The following is a 15,643-nucleotide window of genomic DNA, read 5'->3' as shown; positions in this document are numbered from 1 at the left end:
TAAAGATGAAGGCCTTTCCCTTTTCTCTCCAAGAGAAAGCGAAAGATTGGTTGTACGAATTGGCTCCCGGAACTGTCACATCATGGGAGAGCATGAAACGAGCTTACTTGGAGAAGTTTTTCCCAACTTCTCGAGTCATCCTCCTACGAAAAAGGATAAGTGGAATTCAACAAGATGAAGGTGAATCCTTTCCTACTTATTATGAACGTTTTAAATCTCTTGTTGCTTCATGTCCACATCATCAAATGAAGGAGGAACTACTTCTACAATACTTTTACGAGGGACTTCTACCTATTGAACGTCAAATGCTAGATGCCTCAGCGGGAGGAGCATTGGTGGACAAGACCCCTACGGCTGCAAAGATGTTGATTGCTAATCGAGCGTTGAACGCTCAACAATACGAAGGCGTTGGACAGAGGAGTACCCCACGGCAACACCAAGTCAATAAGGTAAGTGCCATAACCGAACTTCAAAATCAAATGGCTAAACTTACTACGTTGCTTTCTCAGGTGGTGGAAGGTCCAAAAGTCAAAACCGTAGCTTCTTGTGGCGTATGCTCCATGCAAGGACACCCTACGGACAAGTGCCCACAATTGATCGAGAATGGAGGGTGGGAGACACTCAATGCCGTGGGATATGGCAACCAATACCAAACACGTGGTGATCCGTTTTCTAATACTTACAATCCTGGTTGGCATGATCATCCGAATTTCAAATGGCGAGACCCCCAACAAGGTTAACAACAAAGTGGATTTAGGCAACAACCCCCGGGTTTCTATCGAAAACCGTTGGCACCACCACAAGCCCAAGCACAACCTGCCCAAAGCAATGTAGGTAATTCAAGTGATAATGATAAGATTTTTCAATTATTTACTACTTTGACGCAGGAAGTCCAAACTTAAAACAAAGAGAGGCAAATCCAAGACAAGAGGGTGGACAACTTAGAAAAGCAAGTGGGACAAATTGCCGAGTTCATGGGGCAATTTCGTGAGCAAGGAAGGTTGCCTAGCTCAACGGTGGTCAATCCGAAAGGTGGATTCGAATCTGCAAAAGCTATGCATTTGCGGAGTGGAAAGCAAGTCGGATCTGACCTCAACCCATCCAAATCACGTTCCAACGAGGAGGACGAGTTGAGAATGGAAGAGGAGGAGCAAAGGCCACCAACGGCCAAGGTGGAACCAAATGTGCCGCAAGTTCCAAGTGATCCCAAGTCGTCCAATTCATCCAATAAAGGTAAGAACGTGTCAAGTTCGGTTCCTACTAATGATTTTCCTGCGAATGTTCCTTTTCCTAGTAGGTTTAAGCAAACAAAGAAAGAAGAAGCGGAAAAGGACATTTTGGAGACGTTTCGGAAAGTTCAAGTTAATATCCCCCTTTTGGATGCCATCAAGCAAGTCCCGAGGTACGCCAAGTTCTTGAAGGAACTTTGCACCAATAGGAGGAGAATTTCGACCAAGGAGGTGGTCAAAGTAGGTGAAAACGTCTCAGCCATCTTACAACGCAAGCTGCCCCCAAAATGCAAAGATCCGGGTAGTTTTACAATTCCGTGTGTTATTGGTAATTCTAGGTTTGAATCTGCCATGTTAGACCTAGGTGCATCTATAAATGTCATGCCATATTCAATTTATGCATCTATGAACCTAGGAGCGTTGAAAAACGATGGTGTGATCATACAATTAGCCGATAGATCTAATGCCTATCCAAAGGGAGTTTTGGAAGATGTGTTAGTGCAGGTTAATCATTTGATCTTCCCGGCGGACTTCTACGTACTTGACATGGATGAATCGGACCATGCCCCTTCATTGCCCATCCTCCTCGGAAGACCATTCATGAAAACTGCTCGTACGAAGATTGACGTATATAATGGCACTTTGACCATGGAATTTGATGGGGAAGTTATTAATTTCAATCTTTCTGATTCTATGAAGTACCCTAGTGAGAATCATTCGTGTTTTGCTATTGATATAATTAACTCTTTGGCGCAGGACTATTTAGACAATTTGAAGGATGATGCACTTGAATTGGTCATTGCACAAGGAAGGAACATGCAAAACATGGAAACAACCACCAAGGAACCCCACGGCATGCATGAGGAATCCTTGGCCGTGCCCCCTAATGAGGATATTATTGAGATGGTGGCTGCCCTCGAGTCATTGCCATCACAATCGGGTAAGTTTTTGGACCCTATTTTAAGTTCAGTTTCGGCTAATAAAATGCTTCCCTCAGTTGTGCAGCCACCTACACTTGAACTTAAGCCGTTGCCTAGTCATTTGAAGTATGTTTTCTTGGGCGAGGATGAGACATTGCCCGTCATTATCTCATCCTCACTCACGGCACAAGAAGAAAACAAATTGGTGCGAGTGCTCAAGGAGTACAAAACAGCAATTGGATGGACCTTGGCCGACATCAAGGGAATTAGCCCTACTACATGCATGCATCGCATACTTCTAGAGGAGGGGTCCAAAACATCCCGAGAGGCTCAACGCCGTCTCAACCCTCCGATGATGGAAGTTGTGAAGAAGGAGGTAATCAAGCTTTTGGATTGTGGAGTAATCTATCCAATCTCGGATAGTAAGTGGGTCTCACCCGTGCAATGTGTTCCGAAGAAATCTGGAGTGACTGTGGTTGCAAATGCCGAGAATGAACTTGTTCCTCAACGCATTCAAACCGGTTGGAGGGTGTGCATCGATTATAGGAAGCTAAACGCCGCAACAAGGAAGGATCACTTCCCACTGCCGTTCATCGACCAAATGCTTGAGAGGTTAGCCGGTTATGCTTTCTATTGTTTTCTTGATGGTTATTTTGGTTATAATCAAATTGTCATAACACCCGAAGATCAAGAAAAAACCACTTTTACATGCCCCTTCGGTACTTTTGCATATCGTCGCATGCCTTTTGGTTTTTGTAATGCACCTGCTACATTTCAACGATGCATGATGAGCATATTTTCTAATTATGTTGAGAAAATCATTGAAGTGTTTATGGATGATTTTAGCGTGTTTGGTGACTCTCTCGATGGTTGCTTGCATAATCTTAGTTTAATCTTAAAACGTTGCGTTGAAACTAACCTTGTTCTTAATTGGGAAAAATGCCATTTCATGGTTAAACAAGGCATAGTTTTAGGTCATATAGTCTCTGAAAACGGTATTGAGGTTGATAAGTCGAAAATAGATCTCGTACGTACTTACCCTCTCCAACTTCGGTTAGAGAGGTTCGTTCTTTTCTTGGCCATGCAGTATTTTATCGTAGGTTTATCAAGGATTTCTCGAAGGTTGCACAACCTCTTTGCCGTCTCCTACAAAAAGACGTGACGTTTGAATTCACCAAGGAGTGCACGGCATCATTCAACCAACTTAAGGAGTTGTTGACCACGGCACCCATCATTGTTCCACCGGATTGGAGTCTACCTTTCGAGCTCATGTGTGATGCGTCCGACTATGCTTTAGGAGCTGTTTTAGGACAAAGAAAGGACAAGAGGCCGCATGTCATCTACTACGCCTCACGAACATTGAACGATGCACAATTGAACTACTCCACTACGGAAAAAGAACTTCTTGCCGTTGTCTTTGCTTTAGATAAATTTCGATCATATCTAATTGGTACTAAAGTAATTGTTTTCACTGATCATGCAGCTCTGAAGTACTTGCTCACTAAAAAGAAGGCCAAGCCACAGCTAATTCGATGGATGTTGCTACTTCAAGAGTTCGACATAGAGATTCGGGACAAGAAGGGAAGTGAAAACGTGGTGGCTGACCACCTAAACCGAATGGTGCACAATGAAGAAGCCTTACCCATTGCCGAGACATTCCCCGATGAACAATTGCTGTCCATAAAGGTTAGTACACCTTGGTATGCTGATATAGTTAATTTTTTGGTGTCAAAACGTATTCCAAGTGAGTTCAATAGGCACCAACGTGACAAACTTAGGTATGATGCATGGTTTTATGTGTGGGATGATCCATACTTATGGAAATTTTGTCCCGATCAGATTATACGTCCTTGTGTGCATGATTCTGAATGTCATTCAATTTTGAGTTTTTGTCATACATATGCATGTGGAGGGCACTTTGGCACACAACGCACGGCCCTCAAAGTGTTACAATGTGGATTTTATTGGCCTAGTATTTTTAAGGATGCTAGAACGTTTTGCTTAACATGTGATAAATGCCAAAGAATGGGTGGTATTAGTGCAAAGGACCAAATGCCGCAGGTTTCTATCCTAAATGTTGAAATTTTTGATGTTTGGGGTATTGATTTTATGGGTCCCTTCCCTTCATCATATGGTTTCATGTATATTTTGCTTGCGGTTGATTATGTGTCAAAATGGGTGGAAGCCAAGGCCACCCGGACTAATGATTCTAAAATGGTTGCAGATTTTATTAGAACTAACATTTTTGCAAGGTTTGGAATGCCACGAGTGATCATTAGTGATGGAGGGTCACACTTTTGCAATCGGACCATTGAAGCGTTATTGAGGAAATACCATGTCACCCATAAGGTTTCTACACCTTACCATCCTCAAACGAATGGCCAAGCCGAGGTTTCCAACCGAGAGATCAAGCAAATACTTGAGAAGACCGTTAGGCCAACAAGGAAGGATTGGAGCTTACGGTTAGATGATGCACTTTGGGCGTATCGTACGGCGTACAAAACCCCCATTGGGATGTCCCCTTTTAGACTTGTCTATGGCAAGGCGTGCCATCTTCCCGTGGAGTTGGAGCATAAAGCTCTTTGGGCCGTCAAGAAGTTCAACATGCACTTAGATGAAGCGGGAAGTCTTAGGAAATTCCAATTGAATGAGCTTGATGAAATACGGCACGAGGCGTACGATAATGCACGCATTTACAAGCAAAAGACCAAAGCTTTCCATGACAACATGATCCGTGGGAAATCATTCTCAATTTGGCAGAAAGTGCTATTGTTCAATTCCCGTTTACGTTTGTTTCCCGGTAAGTTACGTTCTAAGTGGATGGGACCATTTGTTATTACTAATGTTTTTGTTCATGGTGCAGTCCAAATCCAAAGCTTGAAAACGGGACAAGAATTCAAGGTGAACGGGCATCGTTTGAAGCCCTATTATGACACCTTTGTGGAGCATGCCGTGGATGACATACCCTTGGAAGCCGTGGGCCCTAGTAAGGAGTGAATGAGGTCTTCGTCCGGCTGTACGACGTTAAAGCAAGCGCTACTTGGGAGGCAACCCATGCATTCAACAAAGGAAGACCGAGAAAGCACTCCAATTCCAGATTTGCGTTCCTAAACTCTTCTCTTTGTTGTTGATTTTGTTTCTGCCATGTTAGGGTGTTAGATGTTGTTTTGTTTGTTTTTTTGTTATTTGTGTGAGTCTATGCTTGAAACATTGAGGGCAATGTTTGATTTAAGTGTGGGGGGGTAACCAAAGTGTTTTGATGCAAATTCGTAGGGTTTTGTCACCCATAATTTCAAATGTTGTTTCTTGCTGTTTTTAAGTGTTTTTAAGCCGTTTTAGAGTGTTTTAGAGTTTGTTGTTCTAAAAATCCGAAAATCCCATAAAGAATTGAAAAAATTGTTTTGAAAACCCAAAAAGAGTTGTTTTTAAGTTGTTTTTGTGTGTTGGTTTGTGTCTTAGGGTACCTTCCAACACAATGATGAGGATTCGGTTTGTAATTGCATGACTGTTAAAATGAATGATTAACATGGATGAAAGTTTGATTTACTCTTTGTTTATGCTTGGTTGTGGTTATAACTTATGACTTCACATGTAATCAAAAAGAAAAAAAAAATTAGTTTTTGTAACATGCTTGAAGGAAGGAACTCAAACTAATGCTACAACCTTGTGAGACTTGAGCCTAAACGTTTATTTGGAGAGTTAAAATCTGTGCATTCTTGTTTTCTAAAGTCGTTGCATGATCTCATTTTTCTTTGCTTGGTTACTACTTAGAAGGCGTTTCATCATTTAGTTCCAAATACTAGAACTCATGCCAATTTCATTCAAAACATGTTATTGAATTACATAACACATATTCAAGATGAAGTTAGTAGTAACCACCATAGCCAAATTGCCATATTTCCCTATTTCATTTGTTTGTAGGATTTAACCCAGTTGAGCCTTGTGTAGCCTACTTTCTTTGTTAACCCACAATTATCCTCACCTAGCCTAGAGTAGGACCACCCATACCTTTGTTCTTGAAGCATAGTAAAAGCATAACTCAAAGATGAATTCCTTTTGATCATTGCATTGCAGAAAACAAGTGTGGGGGAAGGATTCTTGATATATGGGTGTGCCAAAGTCTTGAATGAGGCGCGGCAAGGAAAAGAAAAAAAAAAGAAAAAAAAAAAGAAAAAAAAAATTCGTGGAAAATAAAAAGAAAAAAAAGAAAAAGTTGTGAAAAGTATGAAAAGGAGTTGAAAGAGCATAAAATGAGCTCTAAGTTGTTCGTTATTGAAGAAAGGGTCCAAAACGTTGCATTTGACCCTAAGTATGCACGTGTATTCCCCTTTGTGTTTAAAGTTATTTTCTGCACTCTAAAGTGAATTCTAAGTATCAAGTTCATTGCTTTGCTTACTATTGTTTAAAGAACGGTTGTTTTATCCTTTACCTTTCTTTGTTAGCCAATACCCCCAGCCCCGTTACAACCCTTGACTTTAATCTTGAGTGTTATGTGTTTCAATTTGTGGAGTTTAAAATTGGTACGAGCATATGGTGTCACTGGTTCTCGCATCTAAGTAGTAGCGTTCCATTCATGAGATCATATCTAAACATGTTATTAACTCCGGAAAGTGTTTCTTTGTCATACATATATGTGAGCATTCGTTTTCATATTTACATCTATCTTCTCACATATAACTAGTATAGGGTGTGTAGTCAGAAAATCTGTGTGAAAATTGAGTGCATATCTAGTAAGGAATTGAGGAAATTCTCTAAGGCATGTTACTACATTCAAAATCATGTTTTAATTGGTTATTTGTGAACTAATGAGTAGTGACTATGATTAAGTAAATGCTTAAGCGTAAAGATGGCTAAAATCTGTGGGAATGATGATTTTTAACATGTCATGTGCATTGGAAATCCCTGAGGCGATTGTTGGAAGGTGTAGGGTGTGTTTTACTCGTTTTACTTCGTTTATTTACTTTGTTTCATTTTGTTTTGCTCGAGGACTAGCAAAAGCTAAGTGTGGGGGAATTTGATAGGAGCATATTTATGCACCTTAGTTTAGCTTGTTGTTGTGCATTTATAGTGTTTTTTCCTTAGTAAAGTAGTCTTTTAAGCTAGTTCTATGTGTTTTCAGGTTTTAAGGGCAAAGTATGCAAAATGATGCATTTTGGAGCCTTTTGGAGCAAATTATAGCTTGGAATGGACATCATATGCTTGGAGCCAAGAGGATGGACGAAATTGAAGACTTGAAGATGATGATTCCTACTTGAGCAAGGTTTCCTACTTGATGAAGGAAAGTCAAAATCCATATGGTCTCAAGTGAAGCAACAAAGAAGCTTTCCAAGTCCAAGAAGGAGAAGAAGTCCAAGATGAAGAAGGATTAGCTTTCCTAATCCTAATGCACAAGGTTTTCAGCCACAAAGAGGAGTCCTAAACACTTTAGGACACCTTATCCTAATCCTATAGGGATGCCATGCACTTTACCTTATCTTGGAGGGATTCTAGAAGCCTTAGATGCCCTATCCTATCTTTGCCGTGGGTTTTATCCAAATCCCCTTAGTTTTTAGGCTTTCTAGAAGCCCTAACATTATCCCTACAAAGGTGCCGCACCCTTATCTCTTTTTCCTACAAATTTGGCCCTTAAAACATGATTCTAGGAACCTTATCTTATCTCCTACAAAAGTGGCGCCCCAAATCCTTCTAGAAAGCTGATTTCCCTTGCCTTGCAAGGCATTCTAGAAGCCTTATCACCTCATCTCCTTACCTGCCGCACCTAGGAAGCATTATCCCTTTCTATTTCTGATTTCTAAGCTTATTTCCTTGTGGATTTGGGTTATTCAAGTCCATATCTGATTACCCTAGGGTTTTAAGTGCCTATATATACTCATATAAACCCCTAGATCAGATCACCACCTCTCATACACATTCATTAATTCCAGAAATTCGTCCAACCCTCTCCACACCCTTGCCGCAGCCACCAAACACCTTTCTCCTTAGTTTTAAGCTTTGCCGCACCATCCCCTTCCCCTAAACACTACTACATCCCTCCATAACCATGCATCCATACACCTAAGGCCCTAAACCTGTCCCTAGACCCTTGCCGCACCAAGGAGGAGGAGAAGGAAGCTCGGGAGTTCATGCAATTCGAGTTCGCGTCGCTGGAATTTCTAGGTGTTTCTTTTCCTTTGAATTCAATGTTTAATTTCAATTCTCTTTGTTTTGTGCGTATGAGGAACTAAACCCCCCCTTGGCTAGGGGGGGATTCGAAACCATGAACATACTTGCTATATGAATTAATTACTTCTAATTGCGTTTCATAAGTTGTGAATTCAATTTACTTATCTATGTGAATTACATTGATTTGTGTGTGTTGGTTGAGAGTGCACGCTTAATTATCATGCATAAATTGGATGCTAGGATATAAGGAAATTTCACCTAATCGTTATGGAATTATATTCACAAGTAGTAAAGGTTGATGATCTCAATCGCGTTAAGTAAATTCTTGGCATAAGTTTCATGCAATCATAGTAACAAGTGCTTCGTCAATGCTTATGGTTTTCATAGAACTTAATGATTCTTGCTTGTATCTCTATTATGCAATCATGTAGGGGACTTGTGGGGAATGTTTTGGGTTGTCGTATGCAATCATCCAATTCAATAACGTTAGGAAAATCTGAAGGTTAATTTAAGCGAACCTAATTAACTTGGGGCGTTGAGAATTCATGGGTTATTGAAAAGCAATTGGAAATCGTTTTATATGCAAGTATAACATGTGTGGAGATGAACCCCTAGCTAGCTTCCCATCCATTCAATTCCATCAAATTCGTTTTACAATCTGTTCTAATTTAAAAAGTTTGTTTTGTTTTTAAATTCGTCCAAAACCAATCCCCCTTTACTTTGTTGAGTCATAGTAGTTAGAAATCACTTTAGTTTGTGTTTTTAAGTGTCTTAGGTCAAAGTAAAACCAATTTTCGTCCAAAGTTGTGTCTAGTGTTCAAAACTGCCCAGATTGTGTTTTTAAGGCAGTTTTGAGTGTTTTGGTGCTGTTTTGAGTCTTTTGGTTTGTTTTGGTGTTTTAAAGTTTAGTTTTGCATTCTTTGAGTCTAGTATAGTGTTTTAAACTTGTTTTTACGTATTTGAGTCAGTTTCCAAGTGATTAACAATCCCTCCTAATCCCCGGTCCAGAACGATCCCTACTTACATTCTTCACTACAATTGATAAAAAGAGGGTTTAATTTGTGTGCGTGTAATTCTCGCATCATTTGGGCATGGAATGGATAACTTGCATATGGAGCAAGGTGGATGGACGAATTTGAAGATCAAGAGAGGCTAGGAATGTGCTTAATATTTGGAGTAACAAATTTGGAAACATTGAAGATAAGGAATCAGCTACAAAGAAGGAACATTATCCAAACAAACCTTATCTTATCCAAACCTTATCCAACCTTATCTTATCTTATCCTGTCCTAATCTTTTCCTACCTTAATTCCAGCTGCAAAGAGGACTCCTTTTTCATATTAAATCACCTAAATATCAAGTTCTAGAAGCCCTATTTTCATGCCCTAAGTTTATGTTGCATGTAACCCTTCTAGAAGTTCCAGAATCTGCCGCAAGGACCATTCCTTGTCCTCCCTGGAATCTGATTGAAAGTGACCTTGTTCTTTCGTGATTTGGAGTCCTAATTCCTCTCATTTTCAGCCCAACTTCATGCATTCCCTTCACCCTATAAACACAAGATGCCGCACCAATCATTCAAGACCACCCTCTACCATCAGATCATCACACCATCCAACACACCTCAAGAGCCTAAATTTAGAAAATCCTCATTATGATGCAGCAAGGAAGGAGGAGCCACCTGGAGTGTTTCTAGGTGTATTCTATCTTTGTTTTCAATGTTTAAGTTTAATTATCTTTGTTTTGCGAACATGAGGAGCTAAACTTGTTTTAGCTAGAGGAGACTTTGAAACCATAGTTATATTTGCAATGTGAATTGATTACTTTCAGTTGTGATTTCATAAATCGTGAATACAATTTACTTAATAGTTTGATTAAGAACTTATTCTTGTGTGTTGATTAAGAGGGTGCACACTTAGTTTGCATGCATGAATTTGATGCTAGAATATAAGGGAGTTTCACCTAATCTGACACACCCCGATCGAGATCAGGGCATGTTGGCCGTCACGTGGAAGTGACGTAACCATGTGCACAGTGCGGAAGCTAATAAAATAATAATATAAATAATGCGAATAAAAAAAAACTAGCTTTACACAAGGTAAAAGTGAACAAGTGCAAGCGCATGTGTGAACACCAAGTTCAGAGCATAAAAGCCTAATGCAATCAGGGAGAAAACGACATAACAAAAGCACACCCGCAGGTGGTCCTACACTGGTGGTGGTCTGTCAGATATGTCGGGGAAATCCTCAGGGAAGCCACCAAATGTGCTAGCCAACTAGAACCTGGAGGGGCGCAAAACAAAAGCGTGAGTGGGCAAAAACAAAGGTTTTCAAAAACCATTTAATAAATAAGTTCTAACCCCTCGCCATAAAACCTGTATACTTCCCAGAAAATAGAGTATATATATATATATATATATATATATATATATATATATATATATATATAAGTCATGCTTAGGAATATGCTATGCCAAAACCTTAAGTAAAATGCAAGTGCTCAGGTAATATCGCATCAATATCATATAATCTATCAGCCGGAGTCACCTAATGTGACCTGTACGGCTGAATCTAAAGCTCAAATCTCCATCTCACTAACTAGACCTGCACACGAGTCGGAACCACCTAAAGTGGTCTGTACGACAAGCCTGGGTGTAACATATGTATACGCTCAAGTGCTACAATCACGTGAAGGCTGGGCGAATAATCGCGGGTCACCTACGAGTCGGAACCACCTAAAGTGGTCTGTACGACAGGACTGTGCACCTAACTTGGATCCAAGCTGAGCGTGTGGTGCGGGAGGTGAACATCACATGAAGGACTGTGCCCAACTCTGGGCGGGAGCACTGACACCGGGGGTGCAGGTTATGAGCTCTCTAAGCATCTTAAATCACTGCTGAATGTAAACATAAATCACAACTCACCTGGCACTTACCTGTGCGTTCGCAGCACCAAACATACATATATATATAAACAATTAACAATGCATAAACAACGGCAACTATAGGCATGGCATATAAACAATTAAACGTTCTAATTCAATTTCTGGGAAAAATATAAGTATATAGGTATATACGGAAAACCAAAAACCCACTCACTGGTATGTGGAAGGGTCGTAACCCCCCTGCCTCGAGTGACCATGCTCGTCCTCGCGATAGGTATCACCTATATGCGAAACAACTATAAAAACGTTAATTTTAAAGCACATAACCAATCTTAAGAAATAACTTCTCATACAATGCTCGAATGGGGTGTATGAATACACCAACGTGATCTACTCAACCTCAGGAACATCCCCATATTTTTAAAATAATTCTTCACCGTCGCACGCGCCCCCACGCGCCGGCCAAGGCACGTGCCTGGCACGCTGACGGCGTCAGTTAACGCCGTCAGGAATATTCCGTTAACTTTAACAGATTCCGTCAACGACGTTAGGAATATTCCGTCCAAACTGACGGAATATTCCGTCGTCTTCTCCGGCGAGGCTCCGGGGCCAGCGACGGCGCCAGAAAATCGGGAAAATTTCAAATCGTGATATCTTCTTCGTTTTTCAACTAAATTTCACAAAATTGGTACCAAAATGAAGTTTACAACGAGAGGAACAAAATCATACCACTTTCAAGTGCTAAAATCCATGAAATCTCGCTGGGAAAATACCCCCAACTCCGGCCAACCTCGAAACTCACGATCCCGACGTCCAAAACCTTCAAACGAACCACCCCGAGCCTCCTAAGGACCTCACCAAGCTTCCTACAAGCTTGAAATTCCCAAAAACATAAGAATTTATGTGTGCATGAACAGTGCCAAAAATCGGGTATCCCGAGTTCGACGTGAAAACGAAGGTATCCTTACCTGAAATGGGTATGGTTGAACTCCAATGGACCTCACGAGCATGGATATGTACTTTGTTTCTTCGATCTGTGAAGATATGGGTGGTTTTGGAGTGTGTCCGTACACATGGGTATGAAAATGGGAAGGGAAATGGCACGGGATGGGTGCAGAGATAGGGGAAGGGGTGAAGGGAAGGTGTGGGGGAAAATTTGTGGTGCAAAACTAGCCACACCAAGCTCAAAACAACCACACAACGTAAAAATCACACTAGGGGCAAAATCATCTTTTCACGCGTACATTTAAAAATTTTTGGAATGGACTGTCACATAATCGTTATGAACTTATATTTATAAGTAGTGGAGGTTGCTAGTCTCAATCGTGTTAAGTAAATTCCTGGCAGGAGTATCATACTGTTCATAGTTATGAATGCCTTGTCAATGCTTATGATTTTCACAAAGCTTAATAATCTTTGATTATATCTCTAGTATGATGTTCATGTAGGGAACTATTGAAGAATAATTTGGTTGCCGATGCGTATTCCATCCAATTCAGTGACTTAAGGAAAATCTGAGGGTTAATTAATGTTGTTCACGGTTAATCTGGGGTGTTGAGGTTCATGGTTTATTGGAAAAGCAACTGGAAATCAATTTGTATGCAAGTGTGTCATGTGTGGAGAAGGACACTCTAGCTAGCTTATTGACCATAGTTTTCCCTAATTTCGTCCAAAGTTGTTTAAGTCTTTAAATATGTTTGTTTTTACCTTCATTTCGTCCAAAATCCAATCCCCCTTGACTTGGTTGTGTCTTTTAGTTAGAATCTGTCCAAGTTTGTATCTTTTAGTATTTTAAGTCAAGTTAAAGTTAAAATTCGTTCAAAGTAATCCGTAGTGTCTAGTTCAAGTCAGGTTCATTGTTTTGTGCTGTTTTGAGTCATTCTGGTTTGTTTTGAGTCATAAGAGTCTAGTTTTCTGTTATTGAGTCTAGTTTAGTGATTTAGAGTTTAAATTGAGTAGATTAGCATCCCTTCTAATCCCCGGCCTAAAACGATCCCTACTTTCATATACTACAATCATAGGGTTTTAATTTGTGTGTCAAGTTAATTTTCACATCAAGCATTCAATGGTAAGATGCCTAGAATTAAACATCTCAAGGTGTTTGACAGCATATGCTACTACAATATTCCAGTGCAGTTAAGACAAAAGTTGAATGAAAACTCAGTGAAGGACATTTTTTTCGGATATGGAAAGGTTGAGAAAGATTAGATGATTTATAACCTAGAAACAAAGAAGATCTTCCTGTCCATAAGTGTCATGTTTGATGAGAATGGCACTTGGGACTAAAAATCAAGGAAAACTCTTCATTAACTTTCTTTATGAACTTGAACTTGAATGAGATGTCTAATGAGTCTGAAGTAGTTCAAGGAGCTACTAAAAGTGAGATCCAGTTAGAAGGAAGCAATGCATAGTCACAGATGTTTGTTGACTCTCAAATTAAGTTAGGTGAAACAAGTAGCCTAAGCAACAGACCTGCGGAACTAAGATCACTTAATGAAGTCTATGCAAGGTCTAATGTCAATATGATTGAATTTGAGAACTATGAGGAAGCTACAACTGATAATGCCTTGAAGAAACCAATATAAGCTAAAATTAAGAGGATTGAAAAGAACAACACATGAGAATTGGTTGATAGACCATCAAACAAACGCATTGTTTATGCTAAATGGATATTCAAGATTAAGTTGAACCTGGATGGAACTGTAGAGCACAAGGCAAGACTTGTTGCCAAAGGTTATATACTGAAGCTTGACATTGATTTCAATGAGACATTTGCCCAAATGGAAAAACTAGACACCATTACAACTCTAATTACATTGGTAGCATAGAAGAAATGGAAATTGTAGCAGCTTGATGTAAAGACTGTATTTCTCAATGGTGTATTATAGGAAAAGGTTTACATTGATCAATCAGAAGGTTTTGTGGTTAATGGAGTTGAGAACAAGAAGTACAAACTTACGAAAGGCTTATAAAGACTACAACAAGCACCAAGGGCTTGGTATGAAAAAATTGACTCTTATTTGCAAAAGTGTGATTCATTAGAATCCTAGTGAAGCTACCTTGTACATCAAGTCAAGAGGAGAAAATGAATCAATCATTATTCGAATCTATATAGATGACATTATCTACACAAGTAGTAGCAGTGTGTTGATGAATGAGTTCAAAGAATACGTGATGAAGAGATATGAGATGACGGATTTAGGCTTGCTATGCCATTTTTCTAGGAATGGGAATTCTTCAGTATAAGAAGGGAATTTCATCAACCAGAAGAAGTATGCCTTGACTTTACTTAAGAAGTTTGGATTAAAAAACTGCAAATCAATTTGTACTCCACTAGTTGTGAATGACAAGTTGAAGAAAGATGATGGAAGTGAATTGGCTAACAATGGTTTGTTCAGGCAATTGGTTAGAAGTCTATTATACTTGACTGCAACAAGGTATGATGTGATGTTTGCAATAAGCTTGTTGGCTAGATTCATGCACAATCCTTCTAAGAAACATATGGGAGCTACCAAAAGAGACCTGAGGTACATACAACGAACACTATGGAATGAAACATAAAATGGCAAGTCATCACTACTAATTGATATTGTGATAGTGACTAATGCGGTGATGAATTTGATATGAAGAGCACTTCAGGATATTCATTTTCATTTGGCAATGGCATATTTTCTTGGGCTTATGTTAAGCAACACAGTGTTGCTTTATCAACTGCCGAAGTTGAGCACAGGATTGATGTTAAAGCAGCAACTTAGGTAGTATGGCTTAGGTTTATGGTACAAGATTTTGGGGAAAACAAACTAAGGTTACTCCTATCTACTGTGATAACAATTCTGCAATTGCAATGACAAGGAATCCTATATTCCATCAAAGGTCAACTTACATTGGTAAAAGGGGCCATTACATCTAGGAGGCACTACAATCAAACATCATCAAACTTATCTACTACAATTCTAAATGACAGCTGATTGATATCTTCACAAAACCTTAGCCAAAGGATAGGTTCTACATGCTTAAAGAAATGCTTGAAGTCAAATCTTCAACAAGCTTAGAAAGTAGTGTTGATGTATAAGCTTTGTTGCAATAAAAGATTGAAGAAGTATGTTGGGAAGGATCAGGTTTAAGCCTTTGAGTCCTTAGAATGTTTAAGTTTGAATTTGTTCTTAGTTGTAATAGATGGCCAAGACTAAATCATCTAGATGTAATATATTGTGCCCCCTATCTAAGTGAGATGATGTAATTAAATGTGCATGTGCATGGCATATTGATCAAGCACGCTATTTGTGTGAAGGTAGCAACGACTACATTCCTTCACATTGACAGTGTGATAATCCAATTCGTAGATTGAATCTCAGGAGAAATGAACTCCATTTTTCCTCTTTGTGTACTTTGTAATTCCAGCTCATTGAGCTCATCAATTTCTCGTTGACTTCCATACAAAAATTAACTAAA

At 39.6% G+C, this 15,643-nt stretch overlaps 1 pseudogene; it reads left to right on the top strand.

Moving 5' to 3' along the window:
* Positions 1 to 362: 362 nt before the first annotated feature.
* LOC148697003 (uncharacterized) lies at positions 363 to 14,163 on the top strand (annotated as a pseudogene).
* Positions 14,164 to 15,643: the final 1,480 nt, after the last annotated feature.

Source organism: Pyrus communis, chromosome 5 (genome assembly GCF_041283825.1).
Source record: "Pyrus communis isolate YQ-2024b chromosome 5, ASM4128382v1, whole genome shotgun sequence".
Lineage (NCBI taxonomy): Eukaryota > Viridiplantae > Streptophyta > Magnoliopsida > Rosales > Rosaceae > Pyrus > Pyrus communis.
This window is presented reverse-complemented; position numbering and strand designations above follow the sequence as displayed.